This window comes from Rhinolophus sinicus, linkage group LG01 (assembly GCF_036562045.2).
Source record: "Rhinolophus sinicus isolate RSC01 linkage group LG01, ASM3656204v1, whole genome shotgun sequence".
Taxonomy (NCBI): Eukaryota; Metazoa; Chordata; class Mammalia; order Chiroptera; family Rhinolophidae; genus Rhinolophus; species Rhinolophus sinicus.
Window position 1 is genome coordinate 67,621,731 of NC_133751.1, and position 22,343 is coordinate 67,644,073.

The 22,343-nt window shown below is 35.7% G+C and overlaps 1 protein-coding gene across 13 annotated transcripts in view; it reads left to right on the forward strand.

Moving 5' to 3' along the window:
• The window catches only part of ZBTB20 (zinc finger and BTB domain containing 20), a 779,143-nt gene that overhangs the window by 349,615 nt on the left and 407,185 nt on the right, over positions 1–22,343 (forward strand). The window contains exon 1 of one of the 13 annotated variants that reach the window (XM_019734857.2): positions 10,587–10,694. The exons of the other annotated variants lie outside the window; for them this stretch is intronic. The gene's annotated coding sequence lies outside the window, so the exon portion shown is untranslated. Of the gene's footprint in view, positions 1–10,586; positions 10,695–22,343 lie in introns of those variants that run through there. 13 annotated transcript variants of the gene reach the window in all.

Genomic DNA, 22,343 nt, shown 5'->3' on the forward strand with positions numbered 1-22,343 from the left:
GGAGGGATTTCTCAGAGTTACTTTATGTCTATATCAGCAGAAGATTATGTTAATGTTTTGCCCTAATAATAGTTACCAACTTTGCTCAGATATTTGTGGATATGTGTATAAAATTATCACTTGATTTAAGGCTCTTGAGTTGTTCTCAACATCGTTAATTATGAACTGTCTTAACAGTGTCCCAAACACATTTCGGTTTAACTATTGCATTTATTTTTTTTTAAAGTAAACTCTGTTTTACATTAGCATCAGGCTAGATCTTTTTCAGAATTTCTAAAGGGACATTACAATTTTGGAACATGTAGTTACTTAAACTTAGGGCTTCTGTAATAACCGAAGGGTACTTATTGTCAATTGTGTGGTCTTTTTATCTGAAACGTTGATCAGACTACTGAGTTTTGGGGACATTGTGAGATAAGTGAAACTTGTTTAGAGGCTTTTCCAAAACCAAACTTAAATACATAAAAATGTGGTGTGGTGTGGAAATAAAGCCTCATTCTATGTATAAAATGTAGACATTAAGAAACAGAGATACTCTCCTGAGTACAGCTAGGTTATATGAACGGCCTTATCAAAACATATATATCCACTGAGGATGCATTTCATATCCTATGAAAACCCAGAAAATGTGCTTTGATCGACAACAAACTGTTTTTGAAAATGAGAATAACTGGCTGGTGAAATAGCATTTTAGGGTTGTAATAACTATGAATAACATGGATTTAAAACAAAGGCATAAACATAGTTTAAACTAAATTAATTAATAATTTCAAAGTACATTACCAATAAAGCATCTACATAATAGTAATAGTAATAGCAATAATAATAAAAAAGGAAAATCTGGCAATCTCCCAGAAATTAAATCAGATGACTCTCATAAGGTTTTAGAGAATCAGGATTTTAAAACGTAACTATATAAAACTTATATTTTACCTCCTAATCTATTTCTTGAACCATGCAATATTGTGCTAGTTAAGATTCTTCCTTACTATATCCTATTTTATTAAAAAAAATACAGTTTGCCTTAGTATGTAGGGTAGAGCTCATAAGAAAGTTTAGAAAGTGTTTTTTAAAGGTTTAATTCCCACTGGATAACGTTTTGTCCTCAGATTTCAAGAGGCAGCCTCCTTAAAGTTTCTTGTGATTATTTGAGGGCACAATTTGGTCCATTCTTTTGAAATAGCAAAAGGGGCATTTAAAGCATATGTTCAGAGACTAAACCATCTGCCTGCTTTATTATGAAACCACAGAATTATGAGGACTTGGAAAGGCTCAAAAATTGAACCAGAGTTCTATGCAAGGTTAAAAGAAAATACAGCACTTTGATTTTAAAAAGTGTTTTATAACCATTTACTTTTGCTAAGTATTTCATTAGTCTTCTGGGGTAGAGTAGTATCATTATACCCCTTTGATATATAGGGAATGAATGGTAAAGTGTAGTTAGTGACATGAACTTATGGCAAGTAAATGATAATATTTTCTCTCTGATTTAGCACACTAAATTTAAATACCTTTTGAGGTTTGGGATTGACTTGTCAATAGTGAAACTCGTAGTGAATTGGAGAAACATTATAAAATGGTGACTGCTGGAACAAAAATGAAGTCCAGCTGCTAGCTTCTGGACAATCTACAAATGAGTTGCAAGAGACATGCAGAGGTCAGACTAAAAGCACTTCTGTAATCCAACTGTGATGTAATGGAAGTATGAGTTGGCGATTGGTTGCCCACGCTGGGGTGGGTGGGGGGGTGGAATGAGCGTTACTTGGCATTATTCTATAGTGGTACTATATTCCTTTTGTATCTGGAAGGACACGAGATCCAGAAATTAATACGAGAACAAAAATCATAGTTAGGTCTCAAACATAATAATATGTCAGCCCAGAGCAATCGTGCAGTCATATACAGACAAACAAAGATGAGTATCATTGTGGAGATGTCTAATGCCCAGTTAGAGTTCTTCTAACTTACCTGAGTTTTACTAGAGTCAGATTGAGACTACCTGGATCACTCTCAGAGGAAATGAAGAAAATAGACTCAACCCAGCCTGAAAATAAGCTTTCAGTGTTGAGATTACTTATTAGTACTTGTTGCTTAATGAAAATTATTAAAGGAAAATAATAATGGAGGCAAAGGACTGAAGTGTGTGGTTTGAAGATGCTCTTATATATATATATAAGACATAGAAGTAAATGATACATAAAAATGTATAATTTTTTAAAAGAAAAAAATTTTTCAAAATTGTACACTTTGTTAAGCTGATTAAGCCTAGGATTTTTTGTAGTCTGTCTAAAGACTAACACAGCTATAGTTGACTTTCAGAACTGAAGGATGTCAGAATAATGATCTGGTAATAAAAATACCTATGTCCAATTTCATGTGGATCTTCTCATAGTGATATTTAAATTTTATGCCTCCTTAAATTGCAAACCTGCAAATAATCAAGTGACTCTAATAGCCCAAAGACTACAAAACACTTCCATTATTTGAGGAAGTTTTTATTTTATATTTTGGGTGTGTTCTGATATATATATATATATATATATATATATATATATATATATATATATATTACACACACACATGCACACACTCTTTGTTTTGTTTTGTTTCCTTCATGTATTTCTGCCACCTTGTTCCAATGAGTAATTAAAATGGCTAAAAAAAGATAATACAGTAAAACATGAATTAGATATAGATAAGAACGATAAACAAAATAAAACAAAACAATAAACAAAGGCAAGGATATAAAAAATGGAGGCAGGAGTGAAGTCAGCATACAAACTACATTCAGTCAGGTGTTATACATTTGCCTTTAAACTTGCTTGCAGCCAAGTTGAAGAGAAAACCATGACAAGTTATGCAATTTATAACATGCATAAGAATAATAAAACAATTTCCATCATTCATTAACTAAAGCTCTTTAAAAATGACAGACTCTGAGATTTTAGAGAACTCAGTGCTGAGACAACTCCCATTGAAAATAATTATAGGCTGCAGAGACCTAAAGGTCAGGGCAGAGCAGAAGCAATACCTTCTCTGGGACATGTGTGGAGGAGTAGATATTCAATCTCAGGGGATAAGTTTCTCGGGGGGTTGGGGGGGGAAGCAATAATGTTGACAAGACCAAGATCTATGGCAAATAAGGAATCGAGGGAATTTTTTAAATTATTTCATATAAATATATACATACATATTTTTATAGTAAGTCAAAGACTTAGAAGTCATCCACTTTTATAATAGACATTCAAACACATTTTGTCAGATAAACCTCTTGAGTCAACATTGCTTCCCTAAGTTGTTCATGAAATCCTGCAGCTCTGCTGCTATTCTTCTCCCTCTTTTACTTTAAACACACTGCCAGTCTTTGTGAGGTTTTAAAAAGAGCCCTTTCTGGCTAGAAATGTAATGTTTCTTGACTTTGCATTTTCCCTTGGTTCATTTTCAAAAGTCTCAGCAAACTGCATGGTCTTTACACAAGTAGTTTTAATGGTTAAGTCCCATTGGGTAGGCTAGTCCTTCCTCCATACTGTAAAGGTGAAGCATAAAGATTTTTTTTTTCACACTCCCTTTGTAGCCCATAGTAAGTAGTCCAAGGACCACCGTATCCTAATTACCTGAAGTGCTTGTCAGAAGGAAGATTCCTGGACCCCATTCCAGAATTTCTGAATTAGAAATTCTGAGCCTGGAGCCTGGGGATCTTCAGTTTAGGAAGCGGCCCATGTTTGTTATGTAAACTGAAGTTTGAAAACCACTGTTTCAAGATTATGACTGTAAAATTTCTAGTATGTGAACACAAAATGGTAGGCTTGCCACACCACACTTAGTGAGGATTTGCTATATTAACACTAACCAAAACATTAATGCATGTTCAATAATAACTGACGATTGCCTGCTAATAAAACTGGAAAGATCAAGCTTAGAAACACTCTGCATTTGTTTGAATGCTTTAAGCCATATCTCACAATTGTAGAAAACAGTCTTTAATTTTTGTAGCTATCATTTATTGAAAACCACTGTATGCTAAGTCATTTGTTGGATCTGGGTATTAGAAAAACAAAGATGAAAAAGAACAAGTCAGTTTGTTGTATGAAAAAACTCATTATCTAGGATAATTTATTACTACCGTGTTTCCCCGAAAATGAGACCTAGCTGGACAATCAGCTCTAACGCATCTTTTGGAGCAAACATTAATATAAGACCCAGTATTATTTTACTATAATATAAGAGTCTTATATTAATGTTTGCTCCAAAAGACACATTAGAGCTGATGGTCCGGCTAGGTCTTATTTTCGGGGAAACACGGTACTGGGATATTAACCTCTCCATACTAGGATAAGTATGAATTGCCCCATAATCTCCTCTTGAGTAAAACTCAAGATTTCCACTTTTTCCATCAGTAAAAGTATACATTTGTTGATAGCAGTTTTATATTGTAGGACCCTGTTACAATTTGGAAGCTGCAAAACATAAGAAACCCTTTGTAGGGTCCTCCTTCTCTTCAGTAGGAGACAGTATCCGCCAAGACTGGGATGGGAGATATCATGGGACCTTCTAATTTCATTTCTCCCATCATCAATCAGGTACCAGGATCCTTTCTGAGAGGAGGAGAGAAATGTGTGAGTGAGTGCGCCTGACATTATGAAGACTTACATGTCTCTTTTCACTGCCCCTCAAGGAGGCTCAGCGGACCTGTAGGGAATGCTGAAGCCTATATGGCATCAGCCCCCGCTGTTGACAGGTGGGGCAAATATAGAAGGACTCAAGCTGATTCTGCCCAGTTCTCTGCCCCCAAGTCTTAGCAGTGCCAAAAATTGGGTATCGACAGGCTAGAAGGGACATATTGTGCATGAAGGAATTTAGTAGCTGCTATGAGGAACAGGATGAAAGCTCAAAATTTCATTGGTGATTCATGTTTTCCTAGAAAAGTACTGGACATACCTGCCCCCTCTATTATGTTCAGAACAATATGAGAAATGTTATTAGGGTTTCTATATATATATTTTCCTTTCCTTTCTCCCTTTTCAACACATATTTATTGAGTATATAGAACCAATGCTCTCTTCTAGAAACTAGGGATGCTGTGGTGATAAAGTTTCTACTTTCATGATATATATTAGGTATATATCATGAAAGTATACATATTATATTAGGGGCAGAGAGGGAATAAAATTACTAAATATAAAATGTAAAGTAATATAATATAAATATTAAAATAAGCTTTATTTTAGAGACACTGCTGCGTACTGCATTCCCCATTACTTCCAATTATATTCATGTTATTTCATAATGTGTGTGTATAAATATATATATTCCTTGATGCATTAATAAACTTCTCTGGGGAACATACCAGTCGCTTCAGGGCATTCCTTGTTTTGGGGTGCTCTTTTTTATGGGGACCTGTATGTAATGTAAGGGGAGAAACAAAGTGCACAGTCAGTCACAAGATCGTTCATTTTCTTCTCTTTGTTCTGTGTGTGTGTGTGTGTGTGTGTGTGTGTGTGTTCTGATTTTGTTGTTGTTTGGTTGTTGTTGTTTTTTAACTGAATGCCAGTGTTCTGGAATCCCAAGGGTCTAAGAGGTGGATAAGTTATGAGGTCAATCTTCAAGGGACTAAAGATAAAGAGATGACTTAACAATAGTATGTGACTGTGACATACAGTAAGAATTGTGACACACAATAAGAGTCTTTGTGACACATGATAAGAATCTGGGTTTATAGATGAAAATTATAACATAATTTAGCTCCGTAGATAAATGACATTATGCAGACTAATTTTCTGTTTCTAGGTAGAAATGATGTTTAAATCTGTCTTAAATGCCCTTCATGGTACAGATTTTGTTTCAACAATTTGTGACTAACTAGGTTTGTTATATTAAAAGGAACCTTTAAATCCAAAGCCCTAATGTTTTTCACACAGGGCTACATTTCTTTGTACCATCAGTGACTGAAAGGATTAGAAATACAATTTTACCTAAAGAGGCATCTTCAGGAAGGAGAGGATACTACGTTGTCAAGATCTGTATTTTAACATGATAGTGAACTGATATCTAGCCTAACAGGTGCTACATAGTAGGAGCTTAAATAATTTTTTTAGTTTGAACTACATTCCATAAGGCATGTAGACATCAATGTAGATGTTCTTTTGAAGAGGAAACAATATTAAGAGAATGACGATGCAATGCAATAACAATGTATTAGAAAAAAGCAATTGCGTGGAATCTTGACAACACAGTAGGTTAGCTTTTTAAAATTGTAGCCTTGCCTCAGTATGAAAGGCAGAACGATGTAGTGAAAAACACACAGACTTTGTAGTGCACAGCCATGGGTTTGGTCATCACCTTTATGTGTACGAATGACTATATGATCATGGACATGGGATCTCTCGTCTCTAAGTCCTCAGATGGAAAATGGAGCAATAATGGCTTCATTGCAGGACATGGGTGTGTAGCGCCTAGAAGAGTTCTTGACATGTAACAGTACTGAGTGAGTGATAGTCACTAACAACAGCAGTAATAGCAATAAGACATAAAATGAACAATGAACATAAGCTCATTACATATAATACATATGTGTATATATAATACATAATGCATATGATCCATACATAAGGTGTAAATACTAATACTTGAAATTGACTTGCTTAATGTTTGACACAGTAGGAACTTCATGGGTAATTTTTCCTATTTAAATGTCATGCAAAAAATTACTTTAGTTATTCCAGTTAAATGAAAATAGAATTCAAAAATCTAAAACTAACTCTATCTTTTGAAAAATGACAGTAAAAGAAAAAAGCTACCAAAAGATGTGTTACTAAAATAGACAAATAATTTGGATTTCATGCAAATGAAGAGCAGGGATTACACTCCACTTCAAATGGTAGAAAGGGTGAATTAACTTGAGACACTCTTAAGTGACCCCAAATTTGGATAGTATTAATTGGAAGTATTTTACAGATCAAAAGGCTATTATTTCTAGTTGTGGTGGTAGCTACATATGGAAAGTGGCTGCAGTGATTCACAATACAAAAATAGTTCATTGCTAAATTCAAATTTCTGTTAATGTCACAAACAGTGGGATGTGAAACACAAATGAATTGTGATGACAGTTAAGTCCCAAGCTGCCTATTTTTTTTCCCCTTAGATTTGCCCATATTTAGCTTTATATTTTCCTCAGTTCTGAGTTAACTCATCAATATTTGTATTTTCTGAAGCTAGCACCACCTTGGAGCATACCATGTATAGATTTTATTCCTAAATACTCCTTAGTCCTAGGAATTTCGCTCTCACTGCTTTTCTTCACACAGATATGCATTCTTAAATCTTTCTTTGCCTCTCATCTTAGGGTCAGTTTCAATGACTTGTTAACCTACAGCCTTCTAGGGCTCGCTGTTGCTCTTTCCACCTCCATTTCTCTCCAGTGTTTAGTCATTCCACTCTTCTTCATCTACGGGCTGTTTACACAGGGCACATTTCTTCTCCAATGGTGTGACTTGGGGCACTTCCTGTCATCCAATAATCGATATTCATTTCCTACTGTAGTTTTTAAAAATCTGTTTTTTTAAATGTCACTCTTATCCTTTATGGTGAAAGGTCTTTATGACCCTGGATTTGGGGGAACAAGACTACATATGCTGTTTTATGAACTGAATAAGCTCTCTTTTAAACACAGGAATTCCATATAACCATAAGCTAGATTGTCTTTTGAGAAATGTCATTTAAAATAATCTTTAAAGAGTATTGCTAAAATGACCAAATTATTTTGACTTCATGGATTTTGTAGTGAGATACCAAACTTAACTCACTGAGCGACAGACCTGACTATGTTTTATCTGGATTTTACTGCAGGCAGTGATTTGACTGCCAGTTATTGAGTGACCTCTCTGCACCGAGAATTTTGCATTTAATTCTTAAAACAATCCTGTGAGATAGGTACCATTATGTTCACTTACTAGAAGAGAAAACTTTGACCTAAAGAGGCTAAGGGGTGGAAATAGGATACAAATGTAAGGTTCTAAGACTAAAACTCATCTATTACCACTTGCTTGTGTATAGTTATATATTTATGTTATTGGTAGTGGGAAAGAAGTTTATAGTTAATTGAGGGCATAGCCAATTTCATCAAAGCAAACACAGTGAAAAAGACTTTGTTGTGTTGTTATTTTTATAGAAATATGAACCCCAGGCGATCACTGGATCTCCAGAAGGGTGAAGTACATGAGGATAGGCAACTTTCTTTATCGCTCCCTTTGGTTTCAGGAGACAGGTTATTACTAGTTCAGAAGAAACTGGATCTTAAAATGGATGGTTCATAGTTCAGGAATTTCTGACTTCCCATCGAAAGCCTCCTGACTTGTCCTAGTCATTTTCTCCAAAATTAAAATGTGCTAATTATTTTCACCCAATGTATTCTGTATACCTTCCCCTCACCAAATTTCTGAAGAATGATTATTTTGAGTTGTAGTAATACTATTTAGCACGTTTATAAAAGCAAACAATATATTTTTAATCTATTCATTAATCTATATATTTCTCTTAAGAGGCATTAATACCACTTTACTTTTATATAGTAGTTTACAGTTAAAAAACTGCATACAAAAAATAACACTGTCTTTTCCTCAAGCTCACCAAAAGTACAGATATATAATTTAGCCACAATTTTCACGTAGCTAAAGCAGTGGTAGGAGTACCGTTCAGATCAAGAATCTTTATTTTCCAGGATCGTACTCAGGCCTAGTTTTCCAACTGGCCCTTGTGTAGTTGGCTCATTGAGTTCTCTAGTTTTCACTCATGCCCCAAGACCTTGCTTTGAGTAAGGATTTGGGGGTTAGTGTGGACTGGCTTAGTTTATCATTTTGCCACAACCACTTACTTAAATTGGGTCAGAACCTCTAAGAGGGAGCTTCTGAAATTTCCCTAGAATTTAGAGTGAAATTTTAGATAAAGAAAAGAAACTACAACAAAAATCCTGGAACAATATTTCTTCAAATATTTCCCTGAAAATAAAATTATACAAAACTTTATTGTATGTTGCTGGGTTTTCGATTACACATGCCGAATGCTTTTCCTGGGCTGCATTTCTGATGCTCACCCTTCCCCTGGTCACAGCGTTCAATTTATTTTGCTCAAAGTCTGGCCACTGCCAGTTTTGATGTGTGTGTTCACGATAGTTTTTTACTCTAAATTTAAAATGGGGTAGGTGTTTCACTGTCACTTTGAAGATTCAGAAAGTTTTATTGTGTTTTTATAAAAAATCACTGTAGAACTTGACCCCAAATCCTGGTTTTTAAACAAATATTGCTATTTTCTACAAATCTGAACACCATTAGCTATTTTCACCCGTCATCTTAATCTCAAATTTCTTCCCCTTCCATTTTCTGTAAATTATTGAGTCCTGGAAATATAAGTGAAAATTAGCAGTCCTAGAAAATTATAATAGGAAAGTCTGCCATTCATAGTTGTATTCAAAATGGACTTCCTGTCATATTTGTAACCTAAGTGTTTCATTTTCACAAATGTAAATTATATAGATATTAAGGCATATTCACAGTAACACATTAGCAAAAATATGGAGGAAATTCCATGTGTAAATACCCCATCTTCCCCCACACCATGAATCTTGGACTTGAGAAAATATCTTTCCAATAGTGAGATATCATGTTGTGCTTGGGGAATTTTAACATTTGCATTCCTTGGTGTTCATGTTTATGAAAAGTATTGAAGACTTATGACCTCTTTTTCCTTGTAGCTCCACATGGCTCATTCTAATAAATTTTGAATACAAATTCAATATGGTTATAATCTCAATCATACCACATTTAAAAGCAGTGTTCTAGACTGTGTTTCTGTGCCAGCATGACTCTACAAAGAAAACGAAACCAACCCTCGCAAAACCCTCCTTAAAAGAGAGAGTAAAATCGGGCTTGCAAGAACTGTTTTGAAAAATGGTTTGAACAGTAACCAACAACCAGGTTTTCAAACACTGTCGTAGCCATTTCGAGTTGTAGAGTGGACAGTACACAGGAAAAATCAAAGGGAAAGATCTCTGTCACAGATGAAACCTAAAAATACCTTGAAGACCAGTTCCCTCTCTATGCATCTATTATTGCATTCCACTCAAAGGTGCTGAAAAAAAACCCCACCAACTTCTACTAGAACAAAGTGTCCAGACAAGCAAGTCTGTAAATAATTAAAAGAATAAACTAGAGTAGAAGAAGGGAATTGAAGGGTAGGGGGAGGAGATTAAGCACTTAAAATGTTGAGTACACCAAAACCAGAAAACCCAGAGAGAGAAAGAACTTGTTCTTCAAAAGAAGTTGCCTTCCATCCTTCGCCAGTAGCACAGAATTGATAGTCTGCTAACAGAAGCCCTTTGGGTAGGTGGGAGGGAGGAACACTGTCTTCACAAAGGGGTCACTAGGTTTTCAATTGCCCGGAGCCATCTGATCAGTGCGTCCTTGTTTCTAGAATTGAGTAAACTGAATCAGGATGAACAACATATGGTTTAATAGTTAACTTTTAGAACAAGGGACAGGGAGATGCTTTTATGCCTCGGTCCCAGCATTCATTCCAATCTCATTGCTAAACTCTGTTCTGAGAGCATTTACAGCTTTCCGGGGAGTCTGACTTTGGCTGAATCCTGAAGATAGAAATACAGCCTTAATGACCTCCTTGTCCTGGAGTCTCCCTTAAAACAGGTGAATTTTTGTGATAAACATGCTCTGAAATCCAAAGTATTGGTCTTAATATCATAACTACTAATATTATTATTACTCCTTTCTGATATTGATAGTTATCTCTCCATTTTCTTCTTCTAAGAATAAGTGAAAGTTTTGAGAATATGCAGAGTTGTTTTCTCAGAGTTTCTCTGAGAAAGTTTGGTGTCTTCTTCCAAGTTGGAAATTTGAGATATTTTGAAATATAGCTGTATGTGCAAGTCCAAGCCTGCCTTTTAATGACTATGGATAGAAAAGATCCTAAAAATAATCTTATGCTACAAAGGGAGAGGACAAAGGAAGGGAGAGAATTGTGTATTTTGTCTGATTCAGCCCTCCGTGCTCAGTGTTGTTTGGGCAGTGGCCTTTTTATTAAAGTCTCTGCTTTCTTAGAATCCTAATCAAACTCTTCCCCTATGACTAAGAGAATATACCCAACTCTTAGCATCTTCTCCGTCTCTTCGAAAGTAGAGTAGCCGTGGACTAGGATTTAGTATACTTGATGAATGGGCACTGCGTTATGAAGAAGTACTAAGGGAAAGGAGCAACAAGAAAATTGAAGGCAAATTCGTGATAAGCACTGAGGTCTTGGAACCAACTGTTGGAAGAATCTGGCATGGAGTTGCTGTTAGTATTACAGCTAAACTAAGCAGCAACAGTGACAAACAAACAAAAAAAACCCAGCATATTTCTCACTCCCCTCTCCCTGGTTCCATTGTAAAACAACCACCGCTATAAAAATAGCCCAGCAAAGAGAAAATGCACGTCTCTGTGTTTTTGGTATATGATTATATATCTTGATTGTAGTTCCTCTGCCACACATTAGCAGAGTTATTCGCTCCTGGTGTTTCTCAAAGATCACTTTTATGCGTGTCTCCATAGTTGTTCTCATAGCATTACTATTCTCTTTTCTTCATGCTCTCCTTTTATTTGAGCTCTTTTTTTATGTATGCAAAGCGGCTGTTTCTCTAGCTCCCCTGCATACATTCTCCATGTCACTAGGAAAAATGAGTGTTTCTATATGATGCCTTTTAATGTGATGAAATAGCAACAATAGATGTCGAACAATATTTTACCAGTATTACTGAAAAATTAGCAACTGTATATTTTATACACACACACACAGAAGCTACATAAAATGCGAGTTCTATTCATGTCTGATCGCTTCTGCATTTGTGCAGTGACTATTGCTGTAGCATCTAGGCATTTTATGTTATTTTCTCTTATCATTATTTACCACCTGATCGTTCCAAAGTGCTTTTTACAATCAGACAATTTCATTAACAACCCATTCCCTCTCTCTTTGTTTTTCTGCACTGTTGCATATAAAAGTATCAAGATCTTAGCAGCTATATCAGATAAATTACAGTAAAAAGATAGAGTATTGCTGACAGGGTGAGGGAAATCACAAAGCATCTCCTAAAATCCAGTTTATGTTTTACACTATCCAAATAATATTACAGGAGTGTGTGTGTGTGTATATATATATATATATATATATATATATATATATATATATGAGTAGAAAGTACAGTGCATCTGTACACTTCTGTCATGGTTTTCACCCTTCCAATAATCAGGAATGGGAGCTGAGCAGGGAGTACCGTCTGCACTTCTTATATAGAGAGGTCTGGGCAATTGCACCTTCTCACCGTAGAAAACTGGTCATTTCTTCTTGCTTCCTGAGCTTCCTTTAGCCCAGAGTTATAGAAGTCAATTTGTTTTAAAATCCAAAAAGTTACTGTTATGTTTTTTAAGCTTAGAAGATAGAGACTTGTTTATGAAAAGGTTCATTGTGATTAGAGATAAAAGTGCGTGGTTGGTACCTTAACAGTTTGATTGAATTAAAATCAAGTTCACTCTGAGGTTTCTTTCTCAGCTCTACTCCTTGCTTTCTCTTTGACTCCAAGCTAATTGCATAACCTCTGGTTGACTTGTGCCATGTCTACACATTCAAAGTGCAATTCAGAAATGAGGTGATTAATCTAACTAATGTAGGCTATAACGTTATTTCTCTAAATACTTCCATGAGAGAATTTTCGATTTCTGACCTAAGCAGATAGTAATAAAAACTAAGAATTCAATGCAGAATCGCCTTTTATCCTCAGACAACCCTCATGCAGTAGATGCAGCAGAATCACCTGGAGGGCTTGTTCGAACACAGATTTCTGGGCCCCACCCCAAGGGTTTCAGATTCTGAGTCTAGCTAGAGTAGAGACGGATAATATGCATTTCTAACAAGTCTCCCGGTAATGCTGCTGGCTAGGCCACTTTTAAAATCACTGCAGTGGTTGCCAGAGGGTAAGGGGGGTGGGGGGTGGGAGATGAGGGTAAGGGGGATCGAATATATGGTGATGGAAGGAGAACAGACTCTGGGTGATGAACACACAATGGGATTTATAGATGATGTAATACAGAATTGTACACCTGAAATCTATGTAATTTTACTAACAATTGTCACCCCAATAAATTTAATAAAATAAAATTTAAAAAAAAATCACTGCAGTAAGAGAGATGTGTACAGGAGAGAGATGTGTACAGTAAGAGAGATAAGTACAGGAAAGGAAACTGAGGCTGACTTTGTCCTCAGTCACGGCAATAAAGTGGCAGAGTGCCAAGAAAAACCACGACTTCTGAGCTGAAATCTCACTGTCTTTCTTCTACGCACATTTTTTTTCCCTTTACTTCTAGTACTTTTATGATTTGAATAACTTTCGGTGGCCTTGAGATCCTGAGTGAAATAGTGTTGTAAGGGAGTGGTAATTGGATCTTTCCTTTGGATCCAGTAGCGCCTCTTTCCAGATTTGTAAAAGGAGAGGAGGAGGCCATTCTAAATTTTAGTGATTGGCTTTGGTAAAAAGGGCTTTTAAGGCCAGCCTATACTTCCCTTTGGGGGTGACAGTAATAAATGTGAATCTTCTTTGTGTTCATTCGTCATAGCCTGTAGGTAGATATGACAGGTTCTCTTTGATGAGCTTGTGCCCTATTCTTCTGTGACAATGCTTTGTAAAAATGTCCACATGTATATTACCTCTATAGTCAAGACAAACAAACATGGCAGGGAGTACACGGGGGGGGGGCGGGGGAAAAGCCACTGCAGAGAGACTGAGGATTTGGTTTCTACTGCTGTCTTACCTTAGTGCAGTGGTTTGCCATCCAGGCTGCGTGTTACAGTCACCCAGGGAAGCTTTGAAACAAACATTCATGCCTGGGGCCCATGCACAAGAAATTCTGACTCATAGTTCTGGGGGTAGGGTCTGAGCATCAGTAGTTTTTAGAAGTTTCCCTGGGTGATTCTAATGTGCAATGTGAATAAAGAACTACTGGCCTAGTGGTTAAGAACCTGGATTTTGAAATCAGACAGGTCTGAATTCATATCTTGACTCTTCCACTTAACTGTGCAACCTTGAACAAGTTTTTTAAATGTCTGTCACCTTTAGTTTTCTCATTTGTAAAATGTGAAATAATAACATTTGCCTTCTAGGAATTTGTGAAAATTATATGAGATGATACATTTAAATGTTTGACATAGTTACTGGCTTGTGGTATAAATCTATTCCATGTTAGCTGCTGTCATTACTATAATGCACATTTGGTCTCCTTACCTGTAAAGGGAGTGGGACACTTTATGCGATGGAGGAAGAATATCTTGGCATTCTTCATAAATGCTTCCCTCTCCCCTTATCCACATTATCTTGCTCACTGCCATCTTGCCCTTTTCACTTCCTAAATGTACATATTTTGTTAGGTACAGTCTTAGACAGACTCAACCTTTATTACCGTGTTTTACCAACTATTACTATCCTGTCCTCCTTCTTCCCATTAAGATTGAAAACTTGAGTAATAGAACCAATCCACTGACATTCCATATGGGGCAATGGAGGTATGATGTATGGTTGACATATAGGTTTGAGAAACAAATAGAAAAGCTTTGTAAACATGTACAAAAACTAACATGGCTCCTCAGTTGATTGCTGTTTTTCTGCTATCACCCCCTCTAAGAGTTCAGTTACTGGTACTTTTCATCACAGAGGAAGAAGGGTGCCCTCACCCTTAATCATGAAGATTCACAGTCTGTTAATTCCCTTCATTTTTCCTGATTTCCTCCTATAAGTCTTAAAGAAGCCTTAGTACACAGATGAATAGTAATAATTTTTAAGACAGTCGTAGTTTTCTAAGCCCATTTGCCTATGTTTACTAGGTTATACTTTCCAGATTATATCACCAATTTGAAAAATTAGATCCTTTTTACAAAAACTCTCCTTGTATCTCCCTTAAAGTATACAAATTATGTTTTTGGATGGGCAGAGAGGAATTATTTGATTGTCCAATGAAAGTACAGATGGTTCCATTTCCCTTGACTCATCGTACAGCACACATTAGTCAGGTCACATGCCTATTTGGGAATTTTTGTAGCACTAGGTCACTTGCCGAGCTTTGGGGCACATAAAAGACTATTTGCCTGGCTTTTAAGTTTGTGGATCTTACACTGTGCCTGGCATGGAGATAGGAAGGACATTTTTTTTCCATTAAGCATTTTCACTGTGTTTGGAAAGGAAAAGTTGAAACAGAGTCCCTACTGAGATTTTAACATGTTGCATGGTGGTAACCATAGGAAATAGGGAAACACAAAATTTTGGGACAGAAGGAAGCCGAGGAGTCCATCTCAGCTTGTCCTCACCTCTCAGATACCAGTTGGATTCTACAATATTATTTTTATCTAGGTGTGTGTCTAATGCCTTGTATTTCTATAGCTTATCTTCTGATTGAAGAGAAACATTGCTACCGATCATGGTGGAAAAGATTGCTCTCTAAACCATGCTCAGTTCCCTCTTCTGGAAAACACAATGGAAACATTCATTCAAATGTTAATAAAGCTAAATCATGGACGTTTTTATTTGGAAAAATCCATTTTGATGTTTCAAGGGATTCTCAAAAGGTGTTATGATAGAACCTATGTAAACTCCGGTTATGGAGAAAAGTACTTGTTTCACATAATGTGTATAAACACAATAATGGGATTTTCTTCTTCGTTAAATTCAGAGTGCTTAAATTCACCAAGTGTGTGCACACATGTGAATGTACACACGTATATCCTCCACCTGCCCTCTTCCTTCACCTGCTCTCTGTCCTAACATCTGGGATCAAAAATGCTGACATCTAAATCAGCTCCCATCTCTGAAAGATTCTATAATACAAAGCAAAAGTGCTTAACAAACAGATCCATTGAGATTCTTTCCTAATAACTTAATTACAAACATTTTAATGTACGTGTGTGTGTGTGTGTGTGTGTTTTCTACCCGCAGGGAACATTTTTCAAATAATCTGGTTCAATAGAGGGAGCTCTATTGAAAAGTCACCAGTTGGTTAACTTTATGCGTGTGCTACTAGTTTCTATTTTCTTTCATTACATAGCAGTTACCAGGACTGGGATCCTAGACGCCACTTCCCATTGTTGCATTTGAATAGTGAAGTAGAGCTAACCAAATAGTAGTCATGGCTATCAATAATTTTTTGATACACATTCAATGTGGCAGCAGTTAAATTTTCTTTCTCATACCCACAGTAGCAAAAAACCTTAAAATAAATTACGAAAATTCAAAATGATGAGTTTCTAAAAAAATCTAGCTCTTACCAGGTCAGAGCTAGTAAGTACCTCACAAGACTGGCAGCAACGTGGTCATTGCCGTTTCACACTGGACCACCCCAGACCGCACAAGGCTAGACTCACACAATAGCAGTAGGTTTTCCATAGTCCACTTTTTGAAAGATAAACACCATGCACACATGAGCATAGATGAAATAGCTCGGAGATACAGAGCCCATAACACCCGCCTAGTCCGTAGCAGCAGGGGAAGGTTTGCTCACACAGCAGGTTGAACGGCAGGTGGTAGAAGGTCAGAATGTCTGTGCTCCAGCTCAGACTCTGCCACGTAGTGAGTTAGTGTAGTTAAAGGGTCTACTTCCATGTGCATCAGTTCCCACATCTGGCTCAATCTCAACCTAAAAACCTCTTGTATTTTAATAATGATCAAAGTAATTAAGGTGTTAAATTATTTTGAAGTGAGCTACGTTACATATACACATAATCTGTGTGTGGTAAAGTTTTAAATGGGAATTGGGACCAAATTATTGGGAAAAGCTTCCTTGTTCCAGATGTTGGAGACAAATTGAATGATGTGAAAACCTCAAAGATTTGCACAGGTTGGCAACAAACATACAGCCAGACAGAAGGGGTTGGTTGAAGTAGGGCAGTTACAGTGGATTACGATTTTTTAAATTAATGGAGGACATGGGAGACACTGGACTCTTGAGGAAGCTGATTCAAATGTGTTTTGCCTTGTGAATTCTCTACTCGGACCCAAAAGATGACCTGAGAGGGCTTATTTGTCAAGGGGAAGTTCTGGTGAGATACAGGAGTTTTACCCTAAGACTATTCTCAAAGTTGATCGTACCTAACAAGCTGGCTTAACGTGCAGGTTCTAGGGCCATATCCCCCATATTCTAATTTAATGGGGTTCTTGGATGAGCCTGTGATTCTTCATTCTGACCAGCCTCCCTGACAGTTTGGTTGCTGACGTCCTTGAGAACACACCCTTGAATCTTCTGTCATAGCCATTCAATTCTCTAGTCTTCAGATGATATGGTTTCTGGTATGGGAAGCACCGAAGGTTATTTAATGCTTTGTAAAGCCCGTTAGACAGAACTTTTTATTTGTTTCAATGGAAATTCATTATCTTTGAAATTTTCTCTGTTTGTTCCTACTAAATTGGCATGTTTTGGCGTTTAGGAAAGAATACAAATAGATCTGTTTGGTCAGAATTTTTACTTAATTGGCACTATAGGATCTATCAGAATAGGAAGTCTTTTACACATTTTGGTGGTTTTTTTTTTTTTTTTTTTGTCTTCTTTTTATGCATGTGCCCAGCTGTCTTCACAGAACTAAAATGAATTTTAAAAACATAAATGAACAGTTCCATTTAATATATTTATCACATATTGTCATATGAGGTACTAATGCCATCTGATCTAACCTCTCTAAAATCTTTGAATCCATAAGGGTAAGCAGGCAATATCCCCATTACTAAGAAAATTTTGTCATATGAAAGAAAAAAATCTCTCTATCTTATTCCACATATTCAATTCCCTTGTCATTTTACATTATAAATAAATAACAAACCAATTTGGCACATGCCCACCGATTAAAAATAAAAGTTGTCAGAGTAAGAGGAGAAAGACAAAAATATGAATTATTAATTATAATATTGAGCAGCACAAAAAGCCTAACATGGAATGATATCACTTAAAAGGAGATTTTATCAAGATAAAAATGGGACAGTGATATAGTCTTTATCATGCAATTTGCATTGTTGTCATTTTAAGCCAGAAATATATTTACCACATCTACTATATTTATATCAAATTTGGTGAAAATATATTTTAATCATGGCAAATAGAGAAGTTATTTATAGAATAGTAGCATAAAAGACAAGCTTAATTTTAAAGTCATACATTAAATTATCATAGACCCGGTCGCTATTTTCACTATCACGTGATATCCTTTCATATTATTACTTTCCAAATGTACACGACTGGAAGAAGCAAGAACGCTTCATTAGAAGAAGAATGATGTTTTTCTTTTTAAGATGAGTTTGGAAGTTTGCACAGTTCATATTGAAATGAGAATGAAAGTGTGTGTTGTTTTTTGTTTGTTTGTTTGTTTGTTTGTTTGTTTTACCTAAATGGAGGTTTCAAATGACTGTACATTGAATACTGGCTTATAGATTTTCAGGGGAATAGAGTGTTTTCTTCTCAAGAAGGGACGATATCAGAGCTTTAATGGAAATATTTCCAACTATGTCTTCCTGCATCAGTTACACAATATTTGTGACAGACTTGAGTATTCTTTTCCTAAGTAGGCTAGGCTAGCGTTTTGTTTTCAGTAATTTAAAGGTTTTATTTCTGATAAAGTTTCACTTGTTTTATGAAAGGTCTTAAAATTTCATGTGGAAACAAAGGCAATTCTGAGAAAATTCTCCACATTTGTAGTAATCTCATAGGAGTTATTCACATAGATTCTGAGGAAAAAAATCTTCACTTGCTATTCCCATGCATAGCAAGATGGGTTCTGTTTAGTAGTATTTTTATTTTAACACTACAGAAAACTTCCTTGACTTGTGTTAAGTTTGCTTGTTTCATTTCAGGTGGTTTTGTTCATCCAGTCTTGATAGTTTATTCTCTCTGGCGTGATGTTATATTACCATCTCAATTTCCCTGGCAGTTCTCCTTGTTTTTGGTTTTTAACTGAATTTAATGCTCATGGAAGTTGAGAGGTGGGTCCATACCCAGGCAGAAGGCAAAAAGCCGCGCATCTGCACACATCTTTGCATAAAGCAACTGTTTGGTTTTTGTTGCCTTCATGAAATTTTTTCAAACAACCAAATACTTGGAGTGCTTTTTAATAAAAGCTTTTGTGTCATAGATACTCTGTTTCAGTGTCTGCCAACATGGGTTCTAATTTTAATTTATCTTGTCAATCAATTTCTAACTTTGGCTTTTTCACATACATCATCTTCATTGCTATTTTCATCATCACCAAGCACTTTTAAGCATCCCATCTCTATCAGCATACACAAAGATATTGTCCCCTCCATGCAGGTTATGCAGTAAAGAAATCAAATACAGTAAAAATTGCCATTTGTCTTGGTTCTCATTCTGTTCTTACAAGTAGTTGCCATTTGATAAAGTACATCAGTCCTTTCAGTATTATTGTCTTGTCCAAATATTCATCCAGAAGTGACTTTCCTGGCTCCGATAGTCTTCAGAGGCTGTTCCTTAAGCTTAGATTTCCCTTGTAAATCATGTTTAAGTTTCATGGCCTTCCATTTTTTTCTTTTGTTTCTGTGGGTTTCACTGATTTCCTCCATGTACCGCCCATTTCACAGCTGCTCTCATCAACTGCTCACCGTTGGCATGATTTGTATTTAATAACATCCCTTTTTGCCCAACTTTGATAACCATTAGTCTCAATACATTCTTCATAATGGTGAGTTCTTCCTTGAGTTTTATTTTTAAACCACTTAGTAGAAACTGGAAAATAACAACAAGCAGTGACCAAAAAAGCAAGTACAGAACTACAAAATGAAGCACAGCAATCCTATTTGATGATTGGGCTGGAGCTGAAGAGATGTTAGCCAGACAGAGAACATTCTGGAAATGAAGAAAAAAAAATTTAAGTAGAACATTATTCCAGAAGGGAACAACATGAAGTCAATAAATTGTGAGTAAAATCGGGTCATAGAAAAAATAACCAGAAGAACACAACAGGCTTTTAGGTGTTTAGCAATTTTAATGATTACAGTAAATAATATTTATTGAGAGCTTTTTATCTGCTAGGCAACATGCTAAGCAACTTTCATTCATTATTGCATTTTTTTTTTTTTTACTAAAAATCTATAAGAATAAGTGTTCTTATTATTTCCTCCATTATACACAAATGAAAACTGAGGCTTAGGACAGTTAAAGCAATTTGCCCAAGGTCACATAGCTAGGAATGTGGAGCCAGAACAGAAACTCAGGTGCATTCTTAACCTTTACACTGTGGTAGCTTTCACTTGACAGCTTTTAGAAAACAAACACATACATAATTCTGGTTTGACCACTCTTTACAGAGACCATGAAAAACCTCAAGTCAATTTTTTCATGATTTATACTTCAGTGTTATAAAAGTTCGAAACACTTTCATAGTAGAGCATAGTTCAGGTTTTAGAAAATGGATCTTTCCTCAGGTTTGCTAATTTCATTCTCTGTAGTGGTGGAAAGTCATTTTTGACTCACTCTTTTTGTTCACTATAGCTAATGGCTGATGAACATTAGGAAAAATTCTTCTGGAGGCTTTTAACATAATATATTTTGAATAAATGTAAAATAAATGAATAAATGTCCGTGTATTACATAATTAATATAAGCAGTGTTTCTTAGATAATTAAAGAGATTTCCATTAACTTATTTCTTGGTTACTACTGGTTAAATTTTAAACTAATATGTTAATTCTGATAATCTGGCACTGTAAAAATATCTGATAATTTTCATGTATTGGGTAAATTTAAGACAAGATGACTGTTTTCGATGTGTGGTGATTTTATGATAAACAATCTCATCCTCGGTGTAAAAATGTCATCATTCTTAAGCTTGAATAAGTAGCTAGTATATGAAATCCAGTTTGGGTCCAGTATATCTGCTGTATACAGTGGCCTGAGGCAGTCAGTCAATAAATTCAGAAGCTGAGCAGCCTGGAGCCAGAAGCATGCAATTCAAACTGCCTTGAGTTTCAGGGTTCATACAAATTATTTGACCCAGAGATTCTTTCATGTGTCATCTAAACCACAGAACCCTCTTTTCAAAATAAATCTTATTGGAGCCTTTACACATAAGATAATGAGTAGTATTTTATTAAAATAAACACATTTTATAAATTGAAATTATTTATCATATTAAACTTAATAAGAACATTATGGAAAATAAGAACATTATGGCAAATATACCAAGAAGTGGAGACTCAGGAATGGCTTATTTTATTGGCTTAAGCCTTTAGTGTGTTTTTGTATAAGGAATAGAGTACTATGTATGGTGTCATAAAAATCACGAGACATAGGTAAGTAGTTGCATATAGTAAGTTTTGTTTGTTTGTTTGCTTGCTTTTTAAACAGTTTGCCTTTCAATCTCAGAGCCTTAATTTGAGGCCTGCATGAATACTAGCTAACCTTATTGTACATATTCAATTTGTACATGTTGGTTTCCAATATGTTCTAAAAATTTATATAATACATTTAAATTTTGCATGTCATTTTATCACAATTATAAATTGATACAAATATGTAATTTTTAAAATTTATACAGAAGGTGCCAAAAAAATGTATACACATTTTAAGAGAGGAAAAAACTGTGTTAAAATTATGCTGATGGTAACCACTTTGAGCACCTCTTTTAAGTGCCGAGGACAAACGTGACTTGTTATTGGTATATATTGAGTATTACAATTTTAATGCATTTTTTCTTTCTTAAAATGTGTTTACATTTTTTGGCACCCTCTGTATTTAATTAAATATTTAGTTGCTCAATTGTCTCTTTGTAGTCTTCTCTTTGTAAGCTTGGGGACCATGAAGCATAGTTTGAAAACCACTAATCTGGTTCAAATTTTTAGGAAGTCAGCTTATTTTCTCTCTGTGTTCCTCTGTTATTTAAGGACAATTCCACCCTGTGGGGATGCTTTATCTTGTGGATTTTGGTATACAATCGTTGCCCCATATCTATGGTTTTGCTTTCTGCAGGTTCAATTTGACCGTGGGGTCAAATGTTGTCTGAAAATATTAAATGGAAAATTCCAGAAATAAGCAAGTCATAAGTTTTAAAGTGTGTACCATTTTGTGTAGCATGATGAAATCTCTCATCATCCTGCTCCATGCAACCTGAATGTGACTCATCCCTTTGTCCAGCACATCTGTGCTGTATATTCTCCCCTCCCAGGAGTCACTTAGTAGCCTTTTTGGTTATCAGATTGACTGTGGCAGTATCACGGTGATTGTCTTCAAGTAACCCTTAGTTTACTGAATAATGGCCCCAAAGAGTAGT